The sequence below is a fragment of the Elephantulus edwardii genome, unplaced genomic scaffold (genome assembly GCF_000299155.1).
Source record: "Elephantulus edwardii isolate Elephantulus edwardi_28Jun2011 unplaced genomic scaffold, EleEdw1.0 scaffold00245, whole genome shotgun sequence".
NCBI lineage: Eukaryota > Metazoa > Chordata > Mammalia > Macroscelidea > Macroscelididae > Elephantulus > Elephantulus edwardii.
Genome location: NW_006399995.1, coordinates 53,870 through 59,935, shown reverse-complemented (window position 1 = coordinate 59,935; position 6,066 = coordinate 53,870). Strand labels below are relative to the sequence as shown.

Below are 6,066 nucleotides of genomic sequence, written 5' to 3'. Positions count from 1 at the left end.
TACCCCAGTTACTGTATCAATTCATCTCATCCAGGGTCATCTTCTCCTTCACTGTCCCTCCAACAGTTCCAAGGATGATGTCCTTCTCCAAGGACTGATCCCTCCTGGCCACATGCCCAAGTATGTGAAATGAAGTTTCAAAATCCTAGCCTCCAGGTAGAAACTTGGTTTCATCCTCTCCAAGACAAACTTGGGGTTTTTTGGCAGTTCTATGGTATGTTCAACACTCTTCTCCAGCACCACAACTCGAAAGCATCAGTTCTTGTCATCCTTAGTCATTCTCCAGCACTCTGATGCATACTAACTGTGAGGATCATGGCCTGGATCAGGTGCACCTTGGTCTTTTGACTGACATTATTGCTTATCAGCACTCTGGAGAAGTCCCTGACAGCAGATTTCTCCACTGCAATTTGCCTTTAATTTCCTGACTGCTTCTGATGCCAAGAGTATTGATTGTGGAGCTGAGCAAGCGGTACTTGTTAACAATCTTGATCTCTTCTCCATCTATGATGGTGCTGCCAATTTGCTCAGTGGTGAGAATGTTTGTGTTCTTGATGTTGAGCTTCAATCCATATTGACGAGTATAGTCCTTGACAGCAAGCACTTCAGGGCCTCCTCAGTTTCGGCAAAGATGGTTGTATCATCTGCATAACGTAGTCTGTTGAGGACTCTTCTTCCAATCCTGATGACACATTCCTCCTTGTAAAGCCCAGCCTCCCACATGATCTGTTCTGCATATAGATTGAAAAGGTATAGAGACAGGATACATTCCTGAGGTACTCCTTTCCTGATTTTGAACCATGCAATGAGTCTGGTTCTCTATTAAATATACCAGGTTATGTGCAATTAAAAGATACATTAGGGACATCCTGCCACCTCCCACAAAGCTCTCTGTTCTCTGCAAAGCTTCGACTCGTTACCATGGCCTCCATTGGTCTGCTGATCCTGGGACTCATCCTGATGCTGCACAGCTGGGTGAATGCCTTGGTGTCCTGTGTCCTACCCATGCAGAAGGTGACTACCTTCATTGGCAAAAGCATCATGGTGGACCAAGCCGTGTGGGAGGGGCTGTGGATGTACCGTGTGCTGCGGCCAGATTGAGAGAGAGATGTAAGACTTGCTGTTGACACTGTCCCAGGACCTGGACATGCCTGTATTCTCTGCAGCCCTCGCCCTCCTAGTGGTTCCTGTTTGGGCCTGTAGAGGCCAAGTGTTCCAAGTGTGTGGAGGACAGTCATGTCAGGGATCACCTGCTGCCCACCTCTGGATCATCTTCATCATTTCAGGGTTGCTGGCCCTCATCTCAGCCTGCTGGACTGCCAGCTCCATCATCCGGGACTTCTACAAGCTCTTGGTCGTCAAGACCCAAACACAGGAGCTGGGGGCCTCCCTCTGCCTGGGCTGGGCTGCTTCGGGCCTGTTGTCGCTGGGCAGAGGTCTGCTGCACATCCCTCTGGGGGATCCCAGAGCACCAGTCCTTGCATCACCCACTTCTTAGCCTCTGCTCCACAGGGCACCCCTTTGCCCTTTGAGTGTCCCACCAAAAATTAGTCCCTAACCAGGATAGAGCAGGGTTCAGAGCTGTTGTACATAGGGTATCTATAATTTGCAAACAACTTGATGGCACATAACAACCACCACTACCAGACTTCTTCCCTTCCCCCAAAGAGCTAATGCCTACTCAGGGGGTAATCCTTAGCTGATCTGGGTGGGGTTTTATTGGTCTTTGGTTTTTTGCTTGTTTTGGGGGGCATTTTTATTATTCAATGGCTAACCCCCTTCACAAGATGACTTCCCACTCTGCCGATGTCTTGTTCTCGTCTGGTATGGAACCAAAGATGGGATTCCTTTTGGTTTCTGAATCACTGCATCCCCAAGACACAGGAACCCCCAGAGCACACATAAGTCAATGTAGAGGCCTGCTTTCTGACACCACTGCTGGGGTGTCCTCCTGGTTGGCAGAAACACTCCTGAACGTGCCTTGGCATTTTACATCTACCTCCAGAAAAACTATAGAGAGATTGCAAAGGAACATAATCCTAGTCTCCACGACCTGCCCCACTATTACCACTTCTCATCTTCTCCCCATATTCCAGCTACTGTGGACACCCATCCTCTCCTCTAGTCACCACTCTCCCCTCCCACCTCCGAAGACTTGTGCCCTGGCCAGTTCAGTGTTTAGTAAATAAAGTGTTTTGTGAGAGGGGGGAATAAAGAAGACATATTAGGGAAATTTTGATACAGCATAGAGCTCATTAATGAAGCAAAAACTGCAATTAATCTTTTAAGTTTTGATTTTAAAATCTTGTATTTACATATAAGGCATAACTTTATATAAAAGTGAAAAATATGTTATTAGATGTGTTTTTTTTTTAAAAATTATAGTGGTTCACATACCAAAGTGTTTCATACATAGTGTTTCATTTATATACATTGTGTTTCATGCATTCCTCCAGCCACACTGTGTTCCACATTATCATTCCCATACAGTATGTTTTATAAAATGAATCACAATTGTCTATGCCCATCCATATTTTAATAAAAGCTTTTAAAGTCATGACTGCTAATGTGTATACTGCATTTTCATTAAAGCCGTTTGTTAGTGCTTAGCAATTTAAGAAAATGATAATTACATTTTTCAGTTAAAAATAATAGTTTTAAGCTTACCACTAAGGTAAACTTATCCTAAGACCAAAGAAATGTAAGTGTTCTACTGGAACATGGAGTCTGAAAAATCTGGCTTCCAAATTCTGAAGACTACTCTTATTCTCTGTCTAAAGGAAGAAGGCAGACATCGACTTGTATGATAGATTCACTCCAGGAATGGAATGGCACTTTAAATAGTTATAATGTGACTGGTGGTATAAGAAAGATCCAAAGAAGAAGGATCATCAAGTCATTAATAATATCTGTGAAAGCAAAGAACAGTAAGCAAATAATCAATTTTATCCTGAATGAAACTTCAAAACCCTTGGCTGCTCTTCAACAACCTGTAGAAAGAAAAATAGATTTTCCTTGTACAAGAAAAAAAATATTTACAACAGTGAAATAAATTCTTCTACCAACCACTCTAACCACATAAGAGTCCCAATAACTGAAGAAGCCCTGTTTCAAGTGACTAAGTACTTGCCTGAACTAAAATGTCAGCTATTGGAACCCACTAGCTTCTCCATGGGAGAAAGACCTTGCGGTCAGCTTCCATAAAGATGTACTGTCTCAAAAGTACATTGGGGGGCTCTGGTGGCCTGGTGGCAAGAAGTTGCACTGCAATCTCAAAGGTGCACGATTCGAATCCACTGGAGAAGGAGGGGCAATTTCCTCCTGGGCCAATTGGATATGATTCCATGGCACAAAAAAAGAAAAGAGAAGGGGGTGTGTGTAGTACATTGGTCAGTTCCTCTCTGTCCTATAGAGTTCCTGTGAATTGGAATCCACTAGGGAACAATGAGTTTAGTTTCATTTAGTTTGGAGTTAATCTAAGTAATTAAAATGAAAGCTATTTTTAAATGTTATGTAAAGACCATTGAGTATGTACCTTTTTAGCTTGTTTGAGACCATTTTTTTTTTTGAAAGGTGCTTAATAAGCTTTCTAGGAGCCCCTGCATGATACAGATGTTTAGACACTTAACTACTCACTGAAAGGCTGGTGATTTGAACCCATCCAGAGGCGCCTCAGGAGACAGAACTGCCAATGTGCTGCCTGAAAGTTTACAGCCTTGAGAACTCTATGGGGGGCCGTTGTATTCTGAACACAAGTCAGAACCGACTCAACAGAAACTAACAATGACAATGACCGCTTCCTCAGGCACTAGAGGTAATACTCGCCAAAATAATTAAATAACCAAAACTGCTAAGTCTTTTAGACATGATATAGTCTAACTACTTTGAGAATACAGTTGTTCAGCTCTTAAGAGCCAGAGCCCTTTAAAACCCAGTGCCCTTGAGTTAACTCTGACCCTACTGGACAGCCTCATAGGGTTTCCAAGCTGTCATCTTTATGGAAACTCACTATCACACCTTCTCCCTCAAGAACTAGTGGGTTCAAACCACCGACTTTCCAATTAATTGCTGAGTGCTTTACCATTGTACCACCAGGGCTTCTCCTACATCATTGCTGTTGCTTCAAGCTGACCTTCTGGCAGATTTTCACAAGCTGTAAATCACACAGGTAGACCCTGTCCAACTTCCTCCCCTGAGAAGCTGACGGATTAAAATTGCCTGCCTGAGGGTTGACAGGACAACTCTTTACTACCAACCCACTGGAGCGTCCTCCTAGAACTACGCTGTTGTTGTGTTCAGTCAAGTTGGAACTGACCCACAGCTGACTCCCAGGGGGTTTCAGAGGCAGTTAACCGCACAGGAGGAGATGACCACCTTTCTCCCAGACGTAACAACGCTTGATTTTTCTAAACAATGTTTTCTTTTAATTTTAATATTGTTGAGAATATAGACTGGAAAATATCTCTAATTCAACAGTTCGTACATGTACAGTTCGGTGACGCTGATTATATTCTTGAAGTTGTACAATCATTTTTACCTTCTTTTTTCTGAGTTATTTCTCCCTCATTAATATAAACTCTCTGCCCCTTAAGGTTACTATGAGAATAATGCTCGGCAAGAAGCTGCACTGCAATCCCAGAAGCACACGGTTCAAATCTACCAGATGATCTGCCGGGAAAGGAGGGACAATCTCCTGTACCAGTCAGATCCGACTTGATGGTACACACACACACAAAATAATAAAATAATAATTAAAAAAATTTTTAAAAAAGAGAGAATAATGCTCAGGGCAGACCTTTGTCCTAATGAAGCTAATCCACAGTTTGACTTTTAACATTTCAGGAATAACTTTTTAGGGCTTAAAGATTACTTCCAGACAATAGTTTTAAAGGTTTATTCACCCTCTATAGCTCCAGAAAGTAAGTCTTGAGTGCATGAGAATTTCAAATTCTGTTCTGTATTCCTCCACCTTTTGGACTTCCCCCCCGCAGACAAACAGGATTGTGGTTGGTATGATACTCTTTTTTAAAATGTGTACAACTTCCATTTTACGAAACAGGCCATATTTATGATAAACAATTTGCCATTATATGGTTAAATATTCCATAAGCAAGAACAGATTATCTTCAGAAATTTTAAAGAATATTTAGTGAGAACTTGGAATGTGGCAAAAGCACGTAATTTGAGCTGAGACTCCAAGTGATAGTCTATATAATCTGTGATCAGAGATCACTGTAATAAGTCTCTTTAATAAGCCCTGTCCACGTGGCCCTCACTGAGAAGAAAACGTATATTCTAACTGCTATGAAATTTCATCAATTTCAGTATATTCATGATCATTTTTTTTCCCCTTGTATTATCAGAACCATGGTGCAGGACACAATCGGAAGAAACTGGAGAAACAAGTATAAATCCCTGAAGAAGAAGAAGAAAAAAACCAAAACAAAACAACCATTGCTTACTCAAGTTTTAAAGGATAAACATATGACAGAAAAAGTCTTTCATGAACAACTTCGTTATACATGATAAGAGCAAGTTCTAGTGATGACTTTTTTAAGAGCTGAATGTAAAATACGAAGCAGTAATTTAATCATGTATATGGACACTCAAATCTGATCCCTAAAATGACCAGATTTGTTGACAGAAGTGCAAGCTACAAGAGGAGTCTACTGTCAGCTGCTTGATCTTTCAAATCGGCATCTTGACTGACTGCTGCATGGACTGCGCTAGTTGGATCTTCAACTTCCTGGAAACTCGCCCATGTAGATCAATAAAGTACCTGCTAGATCTTCAAAGATCTCAAAGGCAGTCATGTCCGTGGTGCGTTCCACAGTCTCTGGAATTAACTACGTCTGGAAATTCTCAGTAGGTTCTCCCTGGTACTACAACCATATGGGCATTTTCACATAGTGTTATTTCTGTAAAATGTACATTCCTTCCATCATCAGAGTCTGCTTCCTTCAAGAGACTTGGACCAAATCAGAAAGTGACTGCAATTTGGTGTCTGTTCCTACTTGAAACAACATATTTGCAAAAACTGAAAAAAGCATCTGCTTATCTTATTTC

At 41.7% G+C, this 6,066-nt stretch overlaps 1 pseudogene; it reads left to right on the top strand.

Moving 5' to 3' along the window:
- The first annotated feature begins 921 nt into the window (after window positions 1–921).
- LOC102862231 lies at window positions 922–1,551 on the top strand (annotated as a pseudogene).
- Window positions 1,552–6,066: the final 4,515 nt, after the last annotated feature.